Consider the following 13,203-nt stretch of genomic DNA (forward strand, 5'->3'; position numbering starts at 1 on the left):
ATCTGCCAAAGGGTTGTGGCAAATGTGTTCAGTGTTTTCCTGGGATGTCAATTCTCCTAGGAAAACAGTCGGCTCCTCACATAACTAGCTGTCTATTGGAATTCAGCACTAGGACTGCTGGACAGAGCCTCACAATCTGTGATGATCCCTTGTCTTGCCTCTAACTGCCCCCTGCTCACCCTCAGGAGCTTGCTCAGTCTTTTGCTTCCTCCAGAGGAAGCTTCAGCAAACACACCTAGAGCTCTGTCCACCAATTATAGATGAGTAGTAGAAACCAAAGTGGGAGGAGAAAAACAGCAGACACTCTCAGTTCATTGTCTTTGGAGGTTACAGCCGGTCCCGGGTGGAGTCCCACTGACCATCTGCAGGGGCCATAAAAATGCATCCTTCAGATCTCCTGCTGTGGGGAACACAGTGACTGATGGCCTAGCTGCTGCTCTTCAGGACCCGCCACCATATCCCCCCATCTCCAGCTGCTCCCAGCCCCCCATCCCCAGCATCCCTCCAGCTGAACATGGGGGGACCACTGCAGGATGTGGGACTCTTCCTAGATGACGTCTTTTGCTCAAGGACCTCCTCCCATGCTGTCCTGACCGAAACATTCTTGGAAATGTGCTGTTCCTCCCCAGTCCTCCTTCGTTCCCCTGCATTCACAGGGGCCAGGCCTGCATCACAGACTGAAGGCTCTCCCTGCCACCTCTGCTCCCTCTTCTTTATCCTTACAGGCATTTCTCCCAACAAATCTCTTGCACAACTAATCCCTTCTTGGCACCTGATTCTCAGAGGACCTGAGCTGATACACCAATCACACTGGCCAAGAGTGAAATGCCCAACAAATGCCCTGCAGAGCAACATATGCATTTGGAACCAGCACCATGCATTTAGAAGAACAGCAAAAAATGCCTTAAGTTTTTTCAGATCTTATAGTTTACAGTCTGCATTATTCATTCAATAAATGTGTACTGAGCCGCTGCTGATGGCAAACACATGTATATCCTACACTTACAAGGCAAGCTGGCACTCTCATCCACATTTGGCACATAAGTAAACTGTAAGGGATTGTTATAAATGTATAATTTGGTTATAATTAATGATGACAAAAATAATAGTCAACATCATTTAGCATTTACTACATGCCAGGTACTGTTCTGTATTTTTTATGTGTTGCTCATTAAAAAAAAATCCTGACAACAGCCCTACACTTCAGGGAACAGTGAGGAACCACAGCACAGATGTGCACTGAGAGTCGCCTGGTGTGTTATGCCTTATAGGAGCTGACTCAGAAGAGGAAATGGGGAATCGCAGCACGCCTGGCCCTGCAGGCTCACCTTGCAGGAGGTGGCCTCCTCTCCTGGTGAATCAGCCTTCCCTGGATGACAGAGCCTCCGAGTTGAGTCTCTGTGGTCTGATTGATTATCTTTAAAGTTTCTTGAAGCCGCCTCTGGTTTCACACCAGACGCCATCAATGAGAAGACATGACAATGGATAATATAGCACATGGCTCAGATTCCTAATAAAACAAGACTGTGCTGTAATGTGCCCATCAGCCATGGCTGAGGCCAACTGCCTCAGAAATGAGAGAAATCAATGTGTGATTTACAGAGAGAATGATTTTTACCTTTTAGATGTCAAACAATCAAGGAAAATGTAACATCTCACACCGTGTTAATTTTAAAAACGCAATAAACTAGTCATCAGAAAAAGAAATGGATATGGTGTCAAAGGCCTGGAGGGAAAACAAGAGTGGTGATGCATAGAGTAAGTTCCCACCCTCATCCCCCGCTCCCCAAAAGGGTGGGCATCTCTCCACCACCCAGCGCTCCTTTTCCTGAGGGGAGGGGAGCTTTCTTCCATCTCAACCGGCCACATCCTCCTCCCCTCCCCACCCCTTCTCTCACTGAAATATGAGTATCCAGACACTTCATTCTTTATTCTTCCAGGTCATTCATTCACCTGGCCTGGTGACACACCTGAGATGAAAGCTACTTCCTGGACTCTCCCTCCTCCCCTTGAGCCCTTTCCAACAACACTGGACAATAATCCTTCCCTGCAAGACTGATCTTCAGGAGGCTGAGCAGGACTAACTGGGGTCCTGTTGGAAGGGGTTGAACTTCACTCCCCAATACTTCCTACCTGAATCTGCTGTTATCCCTCCACCCCAGTAAGGGCAGTCTTTGGGGTTCCCATCCTTCATGCCATACTTGTTCCTTCCTCATTATAACTGAGTACTCTGTTCCCTTACTGGCACATCTAAGTTCAAGACCTTCTGGGACTTTCCAGCCCACCAGCACCCCCGGGATTAGCACAATGACATACATATTTGCCCTTTATTTTTCTCTGTCTACTTTTTATATGTCACCCCTCTACCCTTACTCGGTCTCTAAGCTACTTGGGTTTTGGGACCACAGCCCTGCCTTGGGCATCGTCTGTATCTTCATGGCTCTGGAAGCCACACAGTGAATGTTCAAAACCCACGTGTAGAATTACTGCCCCTGCTCGAGAAAATGTTGCCTGTGGTTCTGGTGGAGTGAGGAAATGAATAAGGGAGACCAGTCCCCACTTGGCAGGGCTTGGCTGAGGGGAGAGACAGAAAGGAAGGTAAGTCAGACTTCCTGTGGTCAGGTTCGTGTTTTGTCTCTCGAGCACAGGGCTTGGCTCATGGCTGGTGAATAAATGAATGAAACAAATGAGTGAAATGAGTAGAAGGAATGATCAAAAGAATAGAGAACATGGGGAAGATAAAAGAGACAGAGATGCACAGATATTCTTGGATCTGAACGAGCTGGTTAGAGAAGCTATGCCTTGGCACAACTGAGGAGAGGCATGCTTTAGCCATAGACTGGTTTGCTGCTTTCAGGTATATCTTGTACAGACAGGGAGAGACCATCTTCCTCCAGCACACAGGCATGGGATATCATGGTGTGGTGTTCGCTGCAGTGTGGCCGAAAGCACAGGTTGTGACCTGGCCCCAGGCTGACCACAGCTCTTGAGCACCTCCATAACCACCAGAAGAGGACCTGAACAATTTTACCATCACTGACTTATAGACCTGGGGGAAAAAAATTCAGGCTTAACCATGAACAAGGTAGACACTTCTTCAAGGAGGGGTGGGGGCTAGAGACCACAACACTGACCTTCCCCACAGCTTTTGACTCCACAGACAGAGCCTGGACTGGGAGGCATCTATATTTCCTATCAGCCCAGATGTGTTTAAGTCAAGGAGCAAGGACGACATTAACAACGCCAGAAGAGCTAGTGGCGACAACTGTGAAGTCAAAGCTGCCTGGGCTTCCAACTAACCGCTCTGGATCTCTGGATTTCTTTGGTTGCAAAAGGTCACAGCATCACTCCTGGTTTCTGTTCTCTAGATAAGTAGCCATCCTCACTCCGCATGGCGACTTGGTCCACAGAAACGCAAATGAACAAGGATATGTTTGTGTAACAGGCAGCTGGAGCCAGCAGCAGGGACCAGCCAGGCTCTCGCCCCTTGCAGGGTCTCAAGTTGCCTGTAATGGGACAATTTCCACCCAAGTCTCCATCTTCTTGCTCCAGTGATTTATGCCTGGCTCCTGAGAAATTTATGACTTGGGAGAGCTTGTGGCAGCTCGCCTTGCCACCCGAGAAAGGCTTGGTGACAACTTTGGGTAGTAAAAGCACTAGTTTCCAAGCAACGAAATAACAGGTCTTCCGTTACAGCTCTTCGTTTTGCAAAACAGTAGCTCCAGAGCAGCATGTAATTAAACTGGCCAAGGCTACATCTCCCCGGAATAACCTGAGCCCGCCAAGACCCTGCTAAGACCCTTTCCACCAAATAAAGGTCAACAGACTAGTCTGAAGTCATGCCTAGAGGGGAACTCCCAATTTTGCATTAATTGGGTTTGTCAGTTGGCCTTAAGAATCCAATCAGCCAGGCCGTGACCCAATCAACTGCTGACAAATGGGCCATTTTGTGTACCCCGTTCTTTATTTAAAAAATTAAAAAGCTTCTTTGAAGAGGAAACAGTGGCCTGTGGTTTGAACATCTCCCAGCTGTCTGGATCTAGCTGTATACATTTGTCATTTAGACTGGATTGCCTTATTCTTCTTTCTAGGCCAAGGTCAAGGGTACATCCCATCAGCCCAGGGTGACTTGGAGCCCAGAGAATGCCATCTTCTTATTCTCCTCTCCCTGCTTTCTCTCTCCACGAGGCTCAGGCATTGAGGCATCTCCTCTCTGTTCTGTTTCACCTTGGCTGGACAATCTTCTGATTCACACCTGTCTAACTTTCAGGCATTCATTGTCAAGGGAGTAATGGTGCTGGGCCACATGGTGAACAAAAAAAGCTCCAGCTAATGTCGTGAGCACCCATTTCTCCACCATCCCAGGCTGTTCTTTGCTCCCCTTCTTTCAACAGCGCCATTTACAGCCCCGAGATCCTCCACTGTGGAGCTCACCTTTGTCTCTATAACAGCTTCTGTGGTTCTAAGCCTGGAGCACCACCAAAGACCCTGGTGCCTTGCAGCCTGGTTTCCAGTAGGCTGAGGTGCCCCCCTGGCCACCATCCTTGGAGCAGTCCCCCTGGCTGGTCTTCAGATGGGCTGCAGCTGAATCATCTGTGGCCATCCTCAAAAATACATACTTGGATTCAGTGATACGCAAAAGGGACAGGGAAGCTGCATTTGTAACAAGCATGTCAGGTGGAGTCTAGTACTGCCTATCGGAGGCAATGGGGACCCAGGTCCAGGGCACAGCCAGACAAGGTAAAAAGGTCGGGGTATACGGCAGAACCAGTGGGAAGATCTACATCCTAAAAGAAGCCTCCTAACAAAAGTCTTTCCTGAGGGATTGCATCCTGCAAGATGATCATGGCGGTACTGGACTAATCAATCAAGGAATTACTTGGGGGCAGCTACAGGGAGTGGGGCTATAAGAGTGACTCTCAAGTCTCATCACACAGGAATCACCCTTCCCTGAGTTCAAGGCCAGACTGCCTTAAGGCACGTTTTCTGCTCTGTCTTGAAGGACCAAGCTGACATGGTTCTCTGGAGTCCAGTGATGGAAGCACTCAACACAGAGCCAGGCTGGAAATTAGGAATGAGATTTTGGCTCTCCCTCTTCTGCTGAGGAGAGCTTGGTGCTCGCCTGCTTTGTATCTGTGCTTCTTTCTGAACCATCATGGATATTCACACGGAACTCCTACATCAGTGCTTCCCTAGGGCCCCCTGTGGCTCTAAGTTATTTATGAAACCCTCTTTTCCAGGCAGATCCCACGGAGCTGCCACATGTTACCTCTCCCTGGATAAGGCTGGTCTGGGAAGAACTGGGAATTACAGACGCGCAAGACCCCCTGCTTGGGGGAGATGTCATTACAAACAGCAGGACCAGGACATGCGCTCACAAATGCCAGATGGCAGAGTGGACTTACCCTCCAGGAAGCCCACTTGGTGCCCACCCGAGACAGATGCTAGGATCCTGCAGGGACCCACAGCCACTGTCTCCATTCTTTCCCCTCCCATGCACCCCCACCACTGCACTTGACATTTCCCAAATGTAAGCCATCTCAGGATCATGCAGGGCAAGCATTAAGTAAAACCGGGAGACAGGTGGTTGATAAGACAACTGCTAGACAGAGAAGAAGAAAAACTAGCACTTACTGGGCAATTTCCAGGGTTACATACATGTGATCTAATTTAAATCTCACAGCAGCATTTCAAAGATGTTATCCATTCCGTTCTACAGGTGGAAAAACAGTGGTTCGGAGACCGAAGATAACAGCTTGTTCATGGCGAAGCAAGGAGCTGGCCTCTCACCTGGCTACTACTGGCTTAGAAGTCAACTTTTACAGTTCGTTGCTATGTGACCCTTCTCAACTGCACTCTTCTCATCTGTAATATGAGGCCGTCTGATCTGCCTACTTCTCTAGGGGGCAGTGAGGATTGGCTGAGGTCAAGTGTGAACTGCTTTGTAAATTGCATTATTATAGGATTTGGGATGAGGCCTGAATAAACACATTTACGTTCAGCTTTAGTATTTAACAAAGACTTCAACAACAATAGTAACAACAACAACATCCTCATTGAACTATTTGTGCATTTTAACAGAGGACAAAGCTTTAAGCCCAATGAAAGAAGTTCTGCTAATAGGCTCAGATCTCCTGTGGCTTGCGAGGTAAGACAGGATGGGGTGGGGTGGGGGAGGGAGTTATTTATTTGGCAGGGATCCTGCTCAGAAAACTGTAAATCACACCAGTGAAGAGTATACTGGGTTGAATAGTGTCCCCCCAAAAATTCACGTCCAGCCGAAACCTCAGAATGTGATTTTATTTGGAAACGAGGTCTTTGCAGATGTAATTGATTAAAATGAGGTCATATTGGATTAGGGTGGGTCCGAAATCCAATAACTGATGTCGTTACAAGAAGAGGAGACACACAGACACTGAGAAGAGAAGGCCATGTGAACAGGGAGGCAGAGACTGGAGAGATGCATCTAGAAGCCACAAACACCAAGGATCGCGGGCAGATACAGGAAGACAGAATTCCCTAGAGCCTTCAGAGGGAGCACAGCCCTGCTAACACCTTGAATTCAGATTTCTAGACTCAAGATTGTGAGAGAATAAACCTCTGTTGTTTTAAGCCACCGGTTTGTGGTACTTGTTCATGGCAGCCCTAGGAAACTAATACAAATAGTAACGGAAGTTTCTGGAACAGGCACTATGCTTTATGTACATTTTCTCATTCATCTGACAAGGGAGATCATGTTAGAACCACCATTTCACAGAAAGGCCCACAGACGCTTAGAAAGGTGATAGAATTTGGCAAAGCCCACACAGCTCTGCAGAGACGGCAGGCTTCATGGGCTGATTAGCTGGCCTTGGTCTCAGCCATTGGCCCACACTGCCACGCAGGCTGGCCACGGTGATCAGCGCACACACCCTCATGGAGTGAAACTCAGTTACTCAGAAACTCAGGGGAGCCAGTCTAATTAACATGGTTTTTCCTATAGCTGAGGATCTACTCTTAAAGCATTGATATTTTCCTTCATTTTGATAGAAACTGTTCTCAAAGGCAATATTCATTTTCCTGCATCCTTAATTTAACTTAATTTCTGCATGATGACTCAGAATCATCTCAGAAACGTTCATTACAGTGTGAGGACATGAAACATGATGGCTTCAGACATCTGGAGGTAGGAGGGAACGTCAGGTCCCTCATTGGAGCCACCCCCAGCTGGTCTGTTTATCGAGGTGGCGTCTGTATGAGCAACATGTGTCATCGATTTTATGTCAGATTCATTGTCCTTAGGGCATATGCTTTCCTATCTCACAGTTGTCAGCAGGCCTGCACAGAGCAAGACCTTTTCCCTTTCAAGTTTCCTTTGGTTTTTCTTCCTCATCCACTGAAGGTCTAGGAAGCAGATAACCAAATTTCTTAGAATTGGGCAGAGACTAAGAATAAACAGTATTCTGGACTAAAGCATTTTTTTATGGGTTAAATCCATGTGCTTCAGGATTTTTCTGATCTCTTTCTCTTGAAATGCAGAGGCCTTTTACCCCTAATTTCCTGTTACCCAGCTGCACTCACGATGAAAGAGCTTTGACCATCCTACCCTGACCTTGTCGAACTTTCTGGGGCAGGGAATGAATTATATCAGGCTCTCAGCACAAAAAACAGATGTTCGCTTAGTGTCCATCTATTTTTTTCTCCAATTGGCAGGATGGCCTTTAGAAGGCATTTAGGGGGCTGGCTTAGAGAGCCTCCCAAATATCCTAGGACATAAGAAGCATTTAATAAATCCTTGGCAGGCTTCTGCTACTCCAGCACAAGCACTAAAGAGATAGCTCCTCTGACTGACCACCCCATCACTTCACTCATGGCAGCTGTTGGGGAAGGGAATGCCATCAACATCCCCCACCCTCACCCACCCAACACTGATCTCCTGCAGCTACTCCCCTCCCAAGAGGGCAAGGAGTACAAGGGGCCCAGGAGGCATGCCTACCTGTAGTCTACACCCCCTTCTACTCTGAGTACGTGGCATCAGGGGATTCTTTTCCCAATGACCCTGGACCCACTCACAAGGCCAGCATGGACCTCTTTCTTACAGTGATTGAGCGTTGACCATCCCCCCTGGTCTGTGCACCCAAAGCCCAGCAAGTGGCCAAGGGGAAGAGGGACTAAACCACACTTTTTTTGTTTTAACTCAAACAGCTTGTGGACTCTAGTATGCCAAAAAAAAAACCCCGAAACACAGTTAGTCCTCTGAGTGGGCCAACACTGTTCAAAGAAAGTGAGGAGAGGAGAACCTGATTTAATACAGGTTAAATGTTGGGTCAACGGCCTTCTCGGAAAACACCTCCCAAACAAGACCTACTATAAATGCCCTGGTTTCTCTTCTCGGTTGGGGGCTGACTTTAATATCCCTGAGCTGGGGCATGACCACATCATGAGGAAATATAGCTTTCCTGAGGGGCCCGGCAAGAACTCCTCCATGTTGACTTAAGAACCGACAGTTAGGATGAAAGGGGCAATATTCAATTTGGGGGTATTTATTACATGTCTACCACATGTGCTGGGGGCCCCGGAGAAGTGTGTCAGAGCAATCCCTGCACTTAACAAGTTCATCCTCCCACGTAGACCACAACTGCTCTCTCACCTTTCTCTCTTCTCTATATTGGATCAGCGTTCATTTTTTTCTTCAAAATATTTCCTGAATTGATTTCTTTCTGTTTATCCCACACTCATCATCTCAGCCCAAGCTCTTCTCACAAACTGGTCTGGCATCTTCAGTCTCTCCTCTTTCCTATGCTTCACATACACTACCATCACCAAAGTGAACGTCACATGACAAAGTCGTATTTACTAGTTCCGTGAGGAAACGTGTGGAAACTCGACAAGCATTTCCATCGTCATGCTGCTTCCTGAACCGGCCATTCTCATCTTTGCTCCTCTTCTGCTCCATTCCCTCCAAGACAAGAAAATTCACTTCAGAGAATCCCTTCTCCCAGAAAATTTTGGGGAGTGATGATTTTTTTTTTTTTTTTTTAACTAACGCTCATCTTCTCACCTGCATCTCAATGCTTTGAAGTTTCCACCATTTTATTTTATTGTGTGAGGAAGATTAGCCCTGAGTTAACATCCGATGCCGATCCTCCTCTTTTTTTGCTGAGGAAGATTGGCCCTGGGCTAACATCTGTGCCCATCTTCCTCCACTTTATATGGGACGCCGCCACAGCATGGCTTGACAAGCAGTGCGCACTCAGGATCTGAACCTGTGAACCCAGGGCCGCCGAAGCAGAGCGCGCGTGAACTTAACCCCTATGCCACCAGGCCGGCCCTTTTATTTCTTTTTTAATCCAACTTTATGTAGACAGCGGGGAGACAGTGGAGCTGCTATTACCAATATTCTTGAACAAGGGCAGATACAGGACGCTGTTGTTTTTAAAGAAAACAATTTCAGTACCTTTGGTCGTGGGAAAATGCTTCAGACTTTCCACGCATCCCCGATGGAAAAAAAGAACAAAGATTCTATTTATAAAAAGACTCCCTGCACTGTAGTGGGTTGAACTGTTTCACCCCCAAAAAGGATGTGTCTGAGTCCTAACCCCCTGTACCTATGAATATGACCTTATTTGGAAAAGCGCTCTTGGCAGATATAATTAAAGTCAGGATCGTCCTGGATTAGGATGGACCTTAAATCCAATGACAAGTCCTCATAAGAGCAGAGAAGGGGAAACAGACACAGAGATACACAGAGGAGATGATGTGAAGATAGAGGCAAGATTGGGGTGATGTGTCTATAAATCAAGAAAGCCAAGAATTGCCAGCAGCCACCAGAAGCCAGGAGAAAGCATGGAACAGATTCTCCCTCAGAGCCTCCAGCGAACCAACCTCATCAACCCGGTGATTTTGGACTTTTTATCTCCAGAACTGTGAGACACTGAAGCCACCTAGTTTGTGGTACTGTGTTATGGCAGCCACAGGAAACTAACACACCTGCCTAAGCCCCTTGACACACACCTTCTAGGGAGAGAATCTGAAGCTACCACTTTGCTGGGAGGGGAAGTAGTCAATGGGGTCGAGAAAGATGGCAAAAGAGCCAATGCACAACTCCACCAAGTGTCATTAAAACTGTCATTGAAATTTCTACTGTTCATTTGAATATGCAGGGGTCACGGTAAGAAGATGGATGACAAGGTCACAGCCCGTCAACGTGGCAACAGAACCTACGTAAAAGAACAGAGCTGCAGATGGACCCGTGCTGCCTGCAGCCTTCCTAGCAGGCCCTGCCTTCACAGGATGGGTCCCAATGGGAGCCTGTTATCTCTCCTGCCCTACAAAGGCACCTCTCCCTCCCAAATTAACCACTTCCACCAATGAAACTACATAGAAAACTTGAGTTATCCATCTTTGCCTTTTTGGCCTCCAAACCAGTATGTCACCAAGAACTGTCTGTTCTTCCAAAATGCCTCTCGGATTCCCTCCTTCCTCTATTTACACCACCACAGCCCCAGTCAAGACAGTCATCACTTCGTTCTGGAATTATCTGAACAGCTTCTTAGCACCCTGCTCTCAGATTCCTCTCTCTAAAGTGACACTCTAATTACATCCTTCCCCAAGAACCTGCCACAGCTCCCTGCTGCCTCTCCTCTGCTGATGTTTAAGCCCCCTGCCCACCAAGGCAGCACTCTGCTCTACTAAACCAGACGTTCTCCTCTGCTCCCCAGGGGGAATCCTCTGTCCCAGTAAGGTTGGCGGCCTTGAGGTCCCCCATCCTGACAGGCACATTCATTCCCATTTCTGTGCCTCTGCCCCCACTGTTCTCCCAGCTCTGCATGCTCTCCCAATCCCTTGTCTGTAAGAACCCCACATACCCTCAAGGTCAAGTTGCCAACCCCACTTCTCCCAAGAAGTCTCCTCAAAGACTCTAGACCCCTCAATAATTTTTCCAAACAGCCCAATAAGAAAGTTAGCATGTCTTTACACACTCTCTTTTATTAACTGACTTACAGACATCTACCGAGCCCCAGGCAGCCCCTGGCGATGTTAAGAGGAGTCAGATCCAGTCCCTGCTCAGTAAGAACACCAAGCCTAGGTGGTGAGGAGACAAGCACGTAAGCACACAGGTGCGAGTTAGAGTAATGTATGCTGGAGTGATTGGGAGCCCACGGAAGAGAGCAGCTGACCGTGCTGGGAAAGGCCACATCCTTATGCTCAGCTGCATTTCACATCTGTACACCTCTGTGCTGAGCCTCTGGGACCTACAGTGGAATGAGATGTAGGATCTCAGTGATGTTAGAGATATTCTGATCTTGACATAGAGATGTTCCGATGTGCCTGCAGTCTTCATGGTGGAGATGGCTTTTGAGCTGGATGTTAGAGGATGTACAGGGATTTGCCAGGGGGAGAAGAGGGCAAGGATCCTGCAGAGAGAGAGTGTACGGCTACCTGTGGAGGTTCAGCTTTCTCAGAGGGCATGTGCTGTTGATGGAATGGTGAGTTCGGTGTGGCTGGAGCTAGGGGCTGGGACGGAATGACAGGAGACAGGGAGGGAGCTAAGTCAGCGCCCTGCTGGGAGGGGCCTCCTCTAACTGTGCTCTTGCCTGCCCCTTCATATCACTGGCCGGGACCTCCCCCCTGAGCTCACAGCTGCATTTCGAGTTTAAGAGCTGGACATCTCCCCCAAGAGGAGCAACAGGAAGCTCAGAGTCAACATATCCCAACCAGATGCCTCATCTCTCCTGTCAGCCTCCCTCCTTCTCACACACTTCCCCTCTCTCCTGAAGCAACACCTGTCTGCCTGAGTCAGAAACAGGTGGCATTTTCAATTATCCCCTCTCTCCTGTTTCTCCAGACAGTCAACTGCCAAGCCTATACATGTTGAATCTACCACAGCAGTATCTCTAATATCATGACTGTGGGAGACTGGGTCCATTGCCTCTAAATGCACTCTCTCCTCCTTCCCCGTAGCACAGTTTGAGCTGGCACAGGGTTGCCAAGCTAGAGACTTTATTCCTAGCCTCCCTTGTAGCTGGAATAAGGCACATAAACACCAAGACACAAATACACTCCTATCTTACATAAGCCACTGTATTTCAGGGGTCCGTAGCAGCCACAGTGCCCTAAATAACAAAGCACTGATTAACTTTCCTCGGATTGTTGGAATGGCCTCCTAACCAGTCCTTCATACCTCTAGTTTCTCCCCTCGAAATGCATTCCCCAAGATGCTGCCGAAGTGATCTGTGTAAAGTGTCCCTCAGAATGGCATTGTCTACTGCCTACAGGATAAAGCCCCGGCTCTCACGCATGTCATAAGAGACCCTCTGGAACTGGTGCAGCCTGTTCCTCTGGTCTACTTCCTATCAGACGCCATCCCTCAGCAAGTCCCAACTGCTTGCAGTTGTGGTATGAACCCAAACTGCCTTACACCTGGCAGAGCAGTGCTTGCTGTTTATTCCCCTCGACGGGACGCTCTCCTTCTTTCTCTACTCTTCATCCCTCTTTAAGACTAGGCATAGATGTCCCCACTTCCAGGAGGCCCTCTCTGGCCTCCCCCATGGTCCCCTCTGGGCCCTCCTCATATCTTGGGCCTACTTAGCTCCACGGTAACATAAGTCACAGTTTTGAAATAACGAGTCTAGGGGATTCTTTCCTTCCCTAAAGTACAGGAAGCACACCTAACTAACCCTGTAGCAGAGCACAGAGTGGGACCCACTAAATTTCTGCTCAGGAGATTTTAACTGAGGGAGACTGAGGCAGTCTGGATGGAAGGTAGAGGACGGACTTCATAGGCATTTATAAGGTGCAATTGAACATCAATTAGATATGAAAGAAAACAGATCAAGGACAACACACTCCTTTTTTGGGGAAATGAGTTTATATATTAATAGAAATTGAGATTGTAGCCAATGATGCAGGCTCAAGGTTTTAACATGTTGAGTTTGAAGCTTATAGTACATTCTGATGAATCTACTGCAGCCAGATGGTTGAGAGGCCATAAGCAATATGACCTGGAGCAGAGGAGAGAAGTGTGAACTGTAAATATTGATCTGGAGGTTATCAACATACAGATAGTCTGAAACCATGGTGGCAGGTAAAAATGACCCGGATGAGACAATAGATCCAGAGGAGAACTACAGAGCAGATCAAATGGAAAATCAACTTCTAAAGGGCCGGCAGAAAACCAACCTGCCAAGGGAAGGGAGAGGGAACAGTCAGAGACAATAGGTG

The 13,203-nt window shown here is 47.8% G+C and overlaps 1 protein-coding gene across 6 annotated transcripts in view; it reads right to left on the bottom strand.

The window, feature by feature from the left end:
- Positions 1-13,203, bottom strand: part of SLC39A11 (solute carrier family 39 member 11) — a 369,359-nt gene that overhangs the window by 89,562 nt on the left and 266,594 nt on the right. The gene's annotated exons all lie outside the window — the stretch shown is intronic.

Source organism: Ceratotherium simum, chromosome 16, assembly GCF_057802395.1.
Source record: "Ceratotherium simum simum isolate JZ-2026a chromosome 16, ASM5780239v1, whole genome shotgun sequence".
NCBI lineage: Eukaryota > Metazoa > Chordata > Mammalia > Perissodactyla > Rhinocerotidae > Ceratotherium > Ceratotherium simum.